The following is a 14,210-nucleotide window of genomic DNA, read 5'->3' as shown; positions in this document are numbered from 1 at the left end:
CTGCACCTGCTGTAGATGGAAGACTGTAGTAGAATGCCATAAAGTTCTGGGGGAAAAAATTGCCACCTACCATGGCCAGATATGTTTCATCACAAAAATCATTCCAGCTATGGGGAGCTTTGTCTTCATGGCTGCATGAATTGTCACAAATAGCGTTCCTACTATTAGCCTTAAAGACAAAAACTAGAAGATAATTTTGAACCCAAATTAACATTCAGAAGGTTGTGGTAGATGTAACTTTAAGCATCCTCACCCTTGGAGCTTCAGTCCTTAATGGTTCCATGCCTAAGACTGACATATGTGCCCTGGCTTCTTGTCCTACCATCCGAGAAGCTTGTGTCATTTGCCACATCCCAGCAGAACCTGCCAGCAGTGGGCATTATACACACTGAGGAGTTACTCACGTTCCTAGGTGGCTGCTGGGAGGACCACAGACCAAACAGGGCTTGCATACATGCACAATCAAGGGTTTTTCTCATTGCATCCTCCACAGGTATGTCCTGGGGACATTGGCCTTGCCATGAGCTCGTTGAAGCCAGTATCTCCTTTCAGATGTCCTCTCTGAAGGTGCTGGTGCACCCCAGTGCTGCTGGTGTGCTTTCACCATGAACACAAGAGGTGATCAGGGATACTATTTGCTTCCTTCTTTTCCTCTAAGGGAAGGTTTAGGATTCATTGCGGTACTTGCTGCCTTTGGAGCAGGCAGGAACAAAGAGTTTTATTAATCCCAACCCAATACTGGGACCGTCCAGTCTTTCAGAAGGGAGGCAGGTGTCCTATATGTCAGGAGGGCTGGCCTCTCCTCCCACACAGGCTGGAATATTGGACTCTTCATCTTGTCAGCCTCTGCCTGACCCAGCCACCTGCCGAAAGCCCACATGCTACAGCCCCTTGTGTGTGTATGTAGGGTAATCCTTCCCCTCACTCATCTGGACAGCATGTGTTTGCACATGCCAACTCCTTGGTGGGTCCGTGCCAGCCCTCTGGCCAGGTAACGGCAGCTTCAGCTGCCTGAGGCCCTCCCAGGGGATGCAGGCTCCCATTCTGGCAAACCTGGCCTCACCAGGGCAAGGCAGGCTGCACTGCTGGGTCATTGGACTGGGAGAATGAATAATTTTCACAGATCCAGTTAGAGGCTTTCAGATAAATTGCTAAGACATACCAAATGTACGTGACAGAGGGCTAAAAGGTAAAGCTCTGACAACAAAAAAAATTATTCTTGTTCTTCGCTCCCCTGGGCCTTATCCAGCAAATGCTTGGCTTGACTCTTCCATACAGTGCTCTTGGTTTCGGAAGGAATGTTCACAGCGTGCTGTATGGAACTGGGTCCTTATTTTATCCATCTGCATTTCTCCTCTAATTTATTGACTTCTCCAGTTCTGATGATTAGGTCAGGTGGTGTCACATGCTTCAAGTACCAAGGCCAATTAACACCCTTTCTGGGTGACTAGGATTGCTGATCGATTAAGCTGCTCTGTCCCACTGAGATTCCTCGCTGTTGCAAAGGCAGATGCGTGGTCATATTAAAACACATTGAAATAGAATTAATGAAAAGCCGGGCCTGAATGACAGCCGAAATGTTTTTTGTTTCTGGAAGCAACCCAAGAAAGGGCTTATTGCGCTCCTCTTCTCAGCACTTGGAAAGAAATAACTACTGTTATTAAAAAGAAAACCTTTTTTTTTTTTTGGGGGGGGGGGGGGGGTGGGAATTCAGTTCAGCAAATTAGATAGAACCTGCTAAAATGACTTCTGAACCAAACATCCCTCTCCCTTCCAGGAAAGGCTGGAAGTGTAAAATAATTGAAATAATAAAACTGAGGCTTCTTCAAAAGGTCTCCACATTGTGCATATTTCCTTCGGCCTTGGAAAGATGTGTTTTTAAACAATATTCCTAAGCTGTTTGGCTCACTCTCCTCAGTTTTTCAACACCTAAGTTGAAATGGAATTAACTGAATGTAAGTGCCTACATAACCCTGAGGAGCTGTGCTTGCGGTATTTCTTCCTGGAAACCCAACCCACATCCCAGCTTGCTTCATGCTACAAGGGCCAAGAGCCTGCAGGTGCTGGTTGCCCTCATAATGGGTAAAGGGGATGGTGGAGATAGGAAGAGGGGTTTTGCCTGCTGGAGAAGGTGACTCTTGGCACCATGCAGTGCTGTCCTTTCCAAGACGGGATCAGACTGGCACGAACCAGCACCAGAGCCATCCCTTCAGCATCGATCCAGGTTTTCTCACTCCTAGTTGGGATAGCTAAAAAGAAATCTATAAGCAAACTCACATAATTTTCTTGGCTATATACATCTTCAAAAGAACATTGGGCAGTTGAAAAGCCAACAAACACTTCTACACAAGAGAAAGTTGGGTGAATATCCCTGCTAGCTTCTACTCTGAATCAAAACCAGAGTTCATGCATGTTGTAAGATGCCCACGCAAGGCAGGTCCAGAGCCGTGGCAGAGAGGCGAGCTGAATCACCGGATGACAGCAGCTTTTACCAGCTTTTTCAGGTAGCTGGAGCCTCAGGCCTCTTAGGGAAGCTCAGCATAGGCACAGTACCGCATTTCACATTAAATAATGCTCAACTTTCCACTTTCTCTTTTGTAAACTGCCAAGAGATATTTCTCTGACACTAATGCAAGCTGAGCTGGCACTGAGGTTTACAGTCTCTGAAAAAAATAATTGGTGAGAGTGCAAGTCAGAAACGGGGCTTGGGAAAGGCAGAGCAAAGCCGGAACGAAAGGAGGCAGAGGGTCCTGTCCCCAGAGCAGGGGTCTGGGAGCATCAGGGTGGGAGGACAAGACAGAAGACATTTGCATTCTCCTTTCAGATGAAAATTATGATTTACCCAAGGGCAGCCATTATGTCCCCGGCTCAGATTTGCACACTCTCTACCAGGCACAAACCCACCACAGGAGTCTGCTCCAAAGAGGATGAAGCCTAACCAGACAAGAGAAATTAAAGTTAAGGATGGCAGCAACCGAATGATTGATTTAGCTGAATATAATGTAGAAAACCTGAATAGGTTCCCAGCTTGACACCCTGGGCTTGCTTGGCAGAAGAGCTTTCTGTGGGACAAAGTCCTGTTCCTAATTTTGAATCCTCATCCTGTGATTTGCTCTCATGGCAAATTCAGCCCCAGCCTGAAGAGCTGGCAGGGCTCTGCCTGTGCAAAGCACCCTGTTAGCAGCACTAAAGGTCTGGATATCACAGCTCCACACAGGACATAGGGAAAATGGAATTGCATTGTCCCAAAACTTTCTCTTGGGTATGCAGCTGATTTCCCCTGCGATCTGTAGCTTCTGATGCCTTGGTTTGGATGGTCTCTAATGCCAGTCAACTCATCAGTTTTCTGCAAAAAGAGAGTAATTTTGGAAAGCTGAAACATGGTCTTAATTAACATGCTATTGTGGTTAATCTGTTTTACCAATCCCTTAATAAAGAGAATCAATAGTTACAGACATCAAAGTTGATGAGTTCCCTCACAGGAAAAGAAAAATCTATAAAACATAGATGGCTACACTTCTCAAAGCTGCAAATTAAAACCAATGAGCTCCACTAAACCTTACCCCAAGGTGAATATTACTGGTGTTTTGACCCAGTGCACAGCTTGCTCCTGGGACAAAATTGTTACACAGACCCCACTACAAGCAGGGGTCTCGTGACTACTGCCATCATAACCATGCTAGCCTAAATTGCACCCCAGTGCATAACCTGGTGGATCTGCAAAACTAGTAAGATTTTTCTTAGTACAGACCATCCCATTGTAGGTGGTTGTGGCAGTTATCTACAATAGTAGAAACATTTGGTCTTGCAGACTGGTTGAGAAAATTTACCAGGCGCAGTATTAACTTGCCTTACCTGACTTTTACTGTGATTGACAAAAGTAAAATGTGAATCATGAGGTACTTAGCTGTCAAAAAATTCTTTTCCATGAAGTATAATATTTTTCAATTTCAAAGTATGTGAGAAAGATTTATCCCTGCAATAATTTGGTGACTTCATTAAAACTCTACAGACTAAAAAAACACCTGAGACCTGGACAACTTCTGCTTGCTTTTGTAGAGCAGAAACGCAGCCACTGCGGGTTAGAGCTTCATTCACCTTTGCAGTTGGTCTAAACCAAGTAGTTCTTGAGTTGGTCGTCTGCATAGGGGTTGCTCCTTCCTCTCTTTTATAGGTATGACAGACCAGTCACATCACCTAGTAAAATGTTCTTAAATATTGTCTTTAGGACTTATGTCAATAAGACACTCAGCTGGACGCAGCCAACAAGACAATTTTAGGGTAGAAGGGAGGGAAAGAACTTCTTCTCCCAGCCTGCAGGGACTATTTCAATACTGAGGAATTGAGGTGTATTGCTAGCATTCTGATTGTCTTTGTATGTGTCTCATCACACTTAATGTTAGTTATGCTTACACTTGGTTTTATGATTTTTTTTTCTATAGTTCTGCTTAAAAATGGTTAACAAAATACTCATACTTCTAAGACAATCTGAATATTGGAACATGTACTGTAGGAGAGAATCTCTAGCACTGGGAAGACAAACAGCTATGGACCAGCAGCTTTTGCACTTTCCATGCCAAAGTCTTACTTCATTCCCTGTTCCCTCCCTGCACTGAAAACCATTTCCATAGAGCACTTGCAGCTCCCATGAAAGCTTGATCAAGCAAGTTCATCTGTGGGCCATCCAACAGGACATAAGATGTCTGATAGTCCCTTTCCTTGGATGTTGGCATTAGCATGACCCCTTTGGGCATGAAATGGCTGGATCAGAGCACAATTTGCTACGAAGGCCTAGGCTGTAGCAAGTACACGTTCTCCCTTATGCTTGGTACTTCTCATATAGGAATATTGCAATTTTCTAGACTTTAAGTTTTTGATATTTTTCTTGGAGAACAAATTTTACAGAGGTGCCCAAAAGCCAATCAAGAGTAGCCTAAGGAATATTGGTTCAGTGTAGTAGTCAAATACCATTGTTTAAGCCTTTATTTATAGCTAGAGCTATAGCAAAATTTTCAGCTGGGAAGCTGAGCAAACAGGTACCTCCTTGGTGAAGGAAAAGCAATCTTTGGGATCTCAGGGCCTCTGAGCAAATAGCTGAGTTCATGGTCAGAATTCTTGTTGCTGCTCCCAAGGTGTCCGAGTGACATGGCTGTTCCTGCACATCTCACTGCCTGCCTCAGGGGGACACACGGGGTGGGTAAGGTGCACCACCGTGAATCCAGTTATCAAAGCAGACCCTTCGCTGTACATTTCCTCTTATCACTACTTCTGTGTCAGAAATGTTCTCTTCCTATTTTCTGATAAATCCTGACTGCTGCCAGCCTGAAGTATTGATGTGACTTTTTACCTCTTGAGTAGGTCCTTCCCAAAGTGGTCTTTTTTACTGTATTTGTATAAAGATTCCACTTTTGTGTTTTGTTTTGTGTTTTGTTTTGTTTTGTGAAGCTTCAGTACTTCGTGCCTTCATCCACAATGTTATTTCCTGTGTTCTTACATAGACTGATGTCATCTTGACTGCGCCTGAACAAACAATGGGCTAGCTTGCAGGGCTGTGTTGTCACTGGGGAAATCATAGATGTCCAAATTGAAAAAAAGAAAAGGAAAAAAAAAAAAGAGTTAGGTACCATTCCTCCTGACACCAGGCAACTAAATTCCCATAGGGTTTTTGTAAAGCATCCCCCATAATATCTGTTTCTCTATCTGATTAATATCTCTTCTTTGTTTAAAAATAAATCTCCCATTCTTTCCATGTTTCCAAAAATATTCACACTTCTAGCTGAGATGCTGCTAATTGGTGACATCTTTGTATTCTGAGTCTTACTCATTCCTCATCAAACAGAAGAGTCAGGCTTCAATGATTCTTTGTGTTGGTGTTAAAAGCTTCATGCACTGGATGTCATTCCCCATCCTATGCAAAACAGAGATTGTGGGTTTTTCTTTAAGGTGTATGAGATTTTGAAGGTCATTTTCTTGCTATGGCTGTTGCCCTGCCTTATTACCATTCTCATATCTTCCTATATTCTTCTTATGGCTTCCTCTGAGAGAAAAAACTGCGTATTTTAAAGGCTTGTTGGTGAAACAAAACCACATCTGTGAATAATTGTCCTAATCCAGTGCTGTAATCTATGTGGGCAGGATGCAGATCCACTAATTCCATTAGGATTCAGTGTGGAGGACATTCCTGTGAATAAACACAGGGAAATCAATGACTTCTGGAGGGTTAAAAATATTGACAAGAACAAGACTTGCATGTAGGGTGGGAGTGACAGCACATACAGGATGAAATCCTGGCCCTGCCCATGTCAGGGATAGGAGTTTGGAGTTGGTAGTTTAGATTCTACTCATGGTTCATTGTTTTCTTCCCTGCAAGTTTTAAAGATGTAATTATTTGCACAAAAAGAACAGGACTGGCAAATTCAATAAGGCAAGTTTTTGATAAAGGTCTTTTGTTAACTTAGTACCAGACTTCGAAAAATATATATAGCCTTAGGTTGTTGAGATTAATGAAGCACATTTTGGAGGTGTCCGGAACTGGATGCATTAGCAAATGCATCTAAGCCAAGAAAGCATCAGCTAAGAGCAGTGCAAGGTGCTTGACATGGGAACTCCACAGCAACTTAAGAGCACACAGAGGAGCCAGAAGTAAATAAAGCCACAGTGCAACGGGGATGCAATGGGCTGTTCATTGTTGCAGGTTGAGCAGATACAGATCACCCTACATGGAAAGAGAAAGAAAATGTAAATCTCTCTCTAGAAGTTGACTGGCTGACATTGCCTCCGTACAGTAGAGCATGGATGAGCAAGCCACCTCTCATTATCACTTCCATCTCTCATGCTGGGTTCTGTAGTGTGATAAAGAATTAGGTTTAGCAAATTAGGTAAGGGAAAGGGAATTTGGAAATGACACCCCTGATGATTGATGATACTAATAAGTATTGTGCCAAGGAAATCCCCTTCCTCCATCAAGCAGGGCACATGCACACACAGCCCTTGCACACCAAATATAAACATCACTGTATGCAATATATATTGAGGTATTTAGAGAAGGGGAAATAAAAAATGTACATGGCAAACTTTATTCATACGATATCTGCACAATGCTGCTAAATATACATACACTATCCATAGAAGCAGAAGTATGCAGAGAAGCACACAATTTATATGCACAGATATATGTATATTTAAAAAATTCTACTGCACACATATCTCCTTTTGCAAAATAGATAGCAGGACAAAACCACGACAGATGATTGTTAATCTTGTGCTGCAGGAAACTCTAGTTCAGCTCCCTGTTTTTGCTTCATTTGAGGCAAGATTTGAACCTTTCCCCTGGGGGAAAGGAGTTCTGCAGAGGAATTCTTTTTGCTTGAGCCTCTTCATTCAAACAGGGAGAACTGGAAGTAGGTTTATGGTAGGATGTGGGAGGAGGAGGTGTACTTTTCTGCTTCAAATGATTCAGAGTAAATTTTGAACCTGCCTGTCACACATCAATGCTTTAACCACCAAGCTGCATTGGGCTAGGATGTATACAGACTGGCATATATAGAAATGAATACATGGACATACTTGTCCTTATGCTGTCTGCTGGGTGAGCCACATCCCATTTAACCGTCTTCCCAAAGTGTTTTCAAGGCACTGGAGATTCAACCGGAGAAATTCTCACTTTGAGGATCTGTCTTCAGGTCCTGTTTTGGCTCAAGCTGAAGCCCTTAGGTGCTTCTTAGCTATAGGCAGCATATTTACTCGGGTACCTTTAGCACACACAGAAGTGTGTGGGAGCTTAATACGATTTTAGTGACTACAATAGCATCTATCTGGTAGATTTGGGTGCTGAAGGATACCTAAATACCCTTTGAAGAGCTGGACCTCTGTTGCTATGGTGATAAAAACTGTATAAAAAGCTACATGGAATGGAATAAAATATTGTGTTTAAATAGGTCCACGGAGATCTACAAGTTTATTTCTTTTTTAGGTTTCATATCCATGCCCACTGATGTGTGCCTACCGTAGCTTCAATCTGCTTCTTTGGGTTGATACATGGGATTAGGTGAAATGGCAGCGCATTCTCTGCTCTCCGTGCAGCAGGCAGCCCATACAGTCAAAGACTTGTCGTGCAGTGAAACCTGGAAATGCTACTTTTGCCCACTCATGGAGAATGTGTTAATCACATAGGAAGCAACTGGTGAGCAGTGCTAGTAGGTATTTGAAAGGTGGTGTAGACGTGTGTGTGTGTGTTGACAGCAGACTTCTTTGCTGCAGACTAAATTGGGGGCTATTGCTACATGGATGACTGCAAGTGTGAGACTTCGATATTACTCACTCCCAAACCCAGTAACAGTAAAATGAATGCAGACTTCTTTCCTTAGGGTATTTCCTTCTCTCTTCCTAACATTTTAATCCAGAGCACCACTACTGTCGAGAGTCGGATGGGGCTCCCCTACACAGCAGCTCCTCAGTCTCTTAAGAATCATTTCGGAGCATAAAAAGACTTTGTTCTGCTGACAGCTGAGAGGCAGCTTTTCTCCACTGCAGCATGCAGCATCTCCTTCCAGCAGATTTCCTTCTGAAATTATCCCCAGCTCTTTGTACCATGACGGGAACCTCACAGTCATTCCATTCATATGTAATGGTGAACATTCAGCCCTTCATCTTATACCAGTTTATGGATAAAATTCTTCCAGTCTTCTGCTACATTGATTTTTAGAGAAAACTTTTGCTCTTGGATTTTTTTTTCTTTTTGTTCTAGTCTCCTGGTCTGACTCACTGTCATTTCAGAAGCCCAGAATTGCATTTGTGCTAGAGATAACAGCTACAAAAATTACCAAAATTTTCTAAATCACAGAATCAGAAAAGGTGATTGGAATGGATCTCTGGATATCTCCATTCTCCATCTTCCTACTCAGCTGGACTATCGCCCCCACACAAACAGATCTGTGGCTTTTGTGTAGCTGAGACTCGCAAACGTCAAATCCTGGAGGTTGCACAACCTTGCCACTGAGTTCTGCTGCTGCTGCTGCTGTGCCCTCCTGCTGAAATACGTTTTCTTAATGTCCAAACTCAAATCCCAAATCACAGTGTGTGGTCTTTGTCCTGGCACTACCAAGAAGGATTTGCATTTTCCATCCTTGTAGCTGCCCAACAAGCCATTTTAGTCATTAGTCTGTCTGCAAGTCTCTTCTCTGCAAAGGCCAAACAAGCCCAGGTCCCTCAGCTTCTCCTTGCGAGCCAGGTGCTCGCAGCCTCAGGCCATTTTGGCAGCCCTCCATCAGCCCCTCTGCTTCTCTTCTCTCTGTCCCTCTCCAGCTGGGGACCCAAACCAGGCTCAGAATCCCTGATGGGACCTCACCAGAGCCCAGTACAGAGGCTACCTGCTTCCTTCCTTCTTCAATCTGCTGACCACGCTCCTCTTAATGTAGCCCAGTAGACTATATTAATACTCCTTATTTGCAGTGAGAGCTCAGCGCTGGGATGTATTCTGTCAACATCATCTCCCTCCAGGACCTCTCCAGCAGGGTTGTGGCTCAGCCACTCTCTTCCCAGCCTGCACCCGTGCAAGGCTTCATTCTGCCCAGGTGTAGGACTTCACTCTTCTAAGCAAAGCTCCCAAGGTTTCTGATGGCTCCTGATCTCAAGCTGACCACCATCCTTCTGTCTTGAGACTCCTATCGCTTTGTCTTGAGACTCTAATATCTATTGTACCACACTCCCATTTCACTTTTTCTCCTCTGCAAGTCTGCTGTGCAAAAATGTGTCACTGCCTAGGCTGTTGTTGAAGATGCTGAACAACCTGAAATCATGTGGTATTGCTTCCCAGGTGCAAAAAAAAAGAAAATCTGCTGGAGAGGAGCTCTGAGGAGAAGGACCTGGGGATCCTGGTGGACGACAGGTTGACCATGAGCCTGGTGGCCAAGAAGGCCAATGGGATCCTGGCGTGCGTTAAAAGGAGTGTGGCCAGCAGGTCAAGGGAGCTGATCCTCCCCCTCTACTCTGCCCTGGTCAGGCCTCACCTGGAGTACTGTGTCCAGTTCTGGGCTCCCCGGTACAAAAAAGGGATCTTTTGGAAAGAGTCCAGTGGAGGGCCACAAAGATGATATGGAGCATCTTCCCTATGAGGAGAGGCCAAGAGACCTGGGGCTGTTCAGCCCAGAGAAGAGAAGACCGAGAGGGGATCTTATCAATGTTTACAAATATCTTAAGTGTGGGAGACGGTGGGATTTGGCCAACCTCTTCAGTGGTTTGTGGGGACAGGACAAAGGGCAATGGCCACAAAATGGAGCACAGGAAGCTCTGCACCAATTCTGATTAAAAAAAAAAAAAAAAAAAATCTTGAGCCCTAGTATTTACCCTGAAGGACTCTGCTCAATGCTGGCCACCAATCAGACATCAAGCCATCAATGACTCATCTTTGAGAAGTGACAAGAAATTTGTTTCCTTGAACTATGGTAAGGATCCTGTGAAACTCTGCCACTGTCATAGCTGAGTACTCCTCCTCTCACTGGGGAGAGCTTCAGGACGGAGGGCATCAACACTGTGGGCACCTTTACCATTGAAGAACATGAGGGCAAAGGGCATCAGGGTGGGATTACGAAAGATTTTGTAAACTACCACTGGACAAATGATGAGTGTATAGGCTGCTGTGGCCACATTGGAATCACTTCTGTGTTGACCAAGTGGTAATATATTTCTGCTTTCCTTCACTGAAAGGGGGTAAAAGGGCTTGCCTCGATTCATAAATTGACTTACAAGCTCATACCACAACTAAGCCTCTTTGAAGCTTAAGTTCCTAAGATGTAGCATCCCTAAACCACTGCTTTATGAAACTGGGTAGCACCTAAAAGCCTGTGGGCATCACAACCTCAAACATCAGTTTTCCTGAGGCAACTAATCTTGTATTTTTGGACATTCCCAGAAGTTTCTCAGTTTTAACAAGTCTGAGCAGTTCAGCATCTATTTCAGACATGACTCCTGTTGGTATCCACAAATTAGGCATCTGTCTTGCATGCAGGGGAGCCTAAGCTAGTAATTCAGGAGCAAAAGAGCAGATGATACACAGAGAGAAAGACAGCAAATAACCAAAGAAGTCTACTGTGACAACTCACTGCCAGTCCCCTGTCAGTGTCCCTGCAGACCGTCCCTTTTTCAGGATATTGGCTGCCTGTGACATTTTTTCTTCATCCAGCATTCAAATTAGAGTGATCAGAGGCTGACCCGCAGAGTTTAGTTCATCATGAATTTTTTCCTACTGATTACATAAATAATCACAGGAAGGAAAGTGCCTTTTACATTAATACACAATTGCACAAGCTTCTGCAAGAACATAAGGAGAAATATGTTCAGTAGTCATGCCATGCTTGAATTGTCTTATTAATTTTGTGAGTCTAAAGGCTTGTCATCCACAAAGTGACAAAGTTGTCTGTTTAACTTAAACTCGTCTTGATTTTGTAACCTATCAATTCATTTGGAGTGCATGGGGGTAAACATCAGCTTTAGCATTGATGTTCCTCAGGATTCTCATTTCATGAGGTTCTGGAAGAGTCTATGAATTTTGTGCCTTTTTTATTTTTTACTTTTTTGAAGGATTAATGGCAGAGCCATGAGTAAATTCAAGGGATTATGATAGAAATTTTTGCTAAAAAAAAAATGTGCAAAAGCAAAGAAATAGGCAACCTGACATGCCAGTCAAAGCTACGGCATCAAGTAGAAAATGAAAGTGGAATTGCCCAGAGGAATGTGATGAAGAGAGACACAGATTTGTGAAAACATGACAAGGGTTAGGTTCTCAGCTGGTCGTGTTCAAGAAAATATGGAGACTGTAGCGTAAGGTCAGATTGATCTAAGACTAAAAAGTCTGCCATTTGGGTTATTTGCCTCATGTTTGGTCTCACAGGACAGATGGGAAAATGTAGCACAGAAGTTTTTTTATCTCAGTTAGCAAAATTTCTGAAATAAACCATCCCAATTTAATCTTAAAATGGGCTTCCCAACAGATGATTGAAGGTCATATGAAAGAAGATTGGAGCCTTTGTATGGTCGTCCAGTCGGGGCAGCAAACAGAAAAAATGGGTCAAAATCTCTAACATTCACCATAGATGTCTTTACATTTCCCAGAAATTAGCCTCTACACCTAGGCTCTGCAACCACTCAGCCAGCTGGCACGAGAGCCCGAGACACCTTTTGAGCACTCTTTCATGTCACTGTGGTAGAATTTCCTCTGTTCCCTTCTCTCTGGCATGGTCATACAGCCTGCTTATGGCTGGCCAGAGTCTCTTCGAGCTTCAGATCTGTGTTCAGCATCACAGCTGGGCCCTGCTGCTACCACAGCTAATTAGAGTCCTGCAGGTCACTGCCTTCATGAAGATGTTTTTGTTGTTCTGGTGCTGAGTACCCTTTTCCTTTGCTACTGGGACTTACCCTGCTTTCAGCACAGAGCCTTAAAGCTCCAAGACACCAGTGGAGACAGACTCTCAGTACAACAATTAGGCTCAAACACAGAGGGAAAGCAGTCCATGTTCTCCTGACACAGCCAACACCACTTGTTAGGTCTTCTCTCTCCCATCTCAGATTGCTTTGTGGTACGTGCAACAGTAGCGTGCTGTAATTAAAGCATTTGGGTCTAGTTTGTTGTACCCCTGCTGGACAGGGAGCTCTGCTGGAAGCAGGTCACATGGAGCAATGTCATTTATTCACCTCTAAGGTGAAGTTTCACAGGCAGGTGGGGCAACCACCCAACTCCCTGCTCTGGGGGTCAGCCCCCATCCCTGCACATCTCCCTGCTGTGTCCGTTGCAATGGCTCAGCACTACAGTTGCTAAAATAGCAACTACTATTTTATTTATGTTACTATTAACCAGACTAGTACATTAATCTAAACTTTCATTTCTTCTTTTCTTTCTCTTTCAGTCTTTTGCCTCTTTAATGATACAGACTGGTAGCCAAGGGGTCCCAAGAGCCAGTGAATGCAAGGAGAACAGTTCGACCACAGCACCCATAGTGAGGAGGCCACACTTTTGCAGACTGAGAGCTACAAGGCTGAGCTGTCCCATGAAACCTTATCTGAAGAAGCACCTGGGTTGTCACGCACTGGAGACTCATAAAGAAAAATGAACTCTGGCCACTGTGATCTTAACATCTTTGTCAGGACATTTAACATCAAAAGCCCGACAGGTAAATGTTGTACCCTCCCAGAGAGTATTTGAGGTATTCTGTTAAGGATGTTGGACTTATCTGCTGTATTTTACCTCATGAAAATGGACACTGACTGTTGCATCGTGAGCACAGGTGAAATCAGCCAAAGACTAGCAAGGAAAGAGAAATTCTCTATTTTCTGAGGTGCCTTTAGAAACGTAGCGAACATCCAAAGAGGAAACGTTACAGGAACTGTGAAACAAGAGACTTTCTTCTGTCAGCATATGGATTAGTCTGATGACAACACTGTTATCTGGGTAGGTAAGGAACAAATCCCCTTCTCAAAGAAACGCTGTTTTGCTGATCGACCAGTGATACTTATCAAGAGTTATATCATTCAAGCATCTAGAATTGGATGCTTTGTGCTTAATTTTCAGGGGAGATAAGAATCTTTCTGAATAATCAAACTGTGTGAATATGGATTGCACATAGTGCCAGAGCCTCTGGAACTAGATATACCAGGGTGTTGGAGGTGTCCAACTGCTATTTTGTGTGTTAACTTCCAGACCAGCTATCCTCCCAACCTCCTCAGTACCTAAATTACATAGATGCCTGGGCTCTCCCTTCCCCTACAGGAGTCCTTATGGCACCTGAATTTCTGCTGCTGCTGCTCCCTATCTCCGGCTCACAAATCAAACATTCCCCTGCTTGCTGTGCTCATGGGACCTGAGCTATTCCACGCTGCAATAAAGACATAAATATTCATTAAGTCACAGGGAACAAGAAGCTGTAAGGAGTCGATTCTGCAGCCTTGGGGGCTGGATCCCTTCAACAGGGGGAGAGGCAGGGCTGGGGCCTTCATTCTCTGAACGCTGAATTACATATGCAAAGGTATGGGTCCTATGAAGTGGGAAATAACTGTTAGGGGATTGATTGAGACTGCTCCATCCTGCCACACTCAATACCCCACCAGGTAGAAAGTCTCCAGAAAGAAGGGAGATCCGGCTGTGAGTTTCTGTCCCAGACCAGGCAGAGCAGGGATTTGACTCAAGGTGTTCTCCTCCCCATTGAAAGAAGAACTGGAGG

The sequence above is a fragment of the Anser cygnoides genome, chromosome 2 (genome assembly GCF_040182565.1).
Source record: "Anser cygnoides isolate HZ-2024a breed goose chromosome 2, Taihu_goose_T2T_genome, whole genome shotgun sequence".
Classification (NCBI taxonomy): Eukaryota; Metazoa; Chordata; class Aves; order Anseriformes; family Anatidae; genus Anser; species Anser cygnoides.
This window is presented reverse-complemented; position numbering follows the sequence as displayed.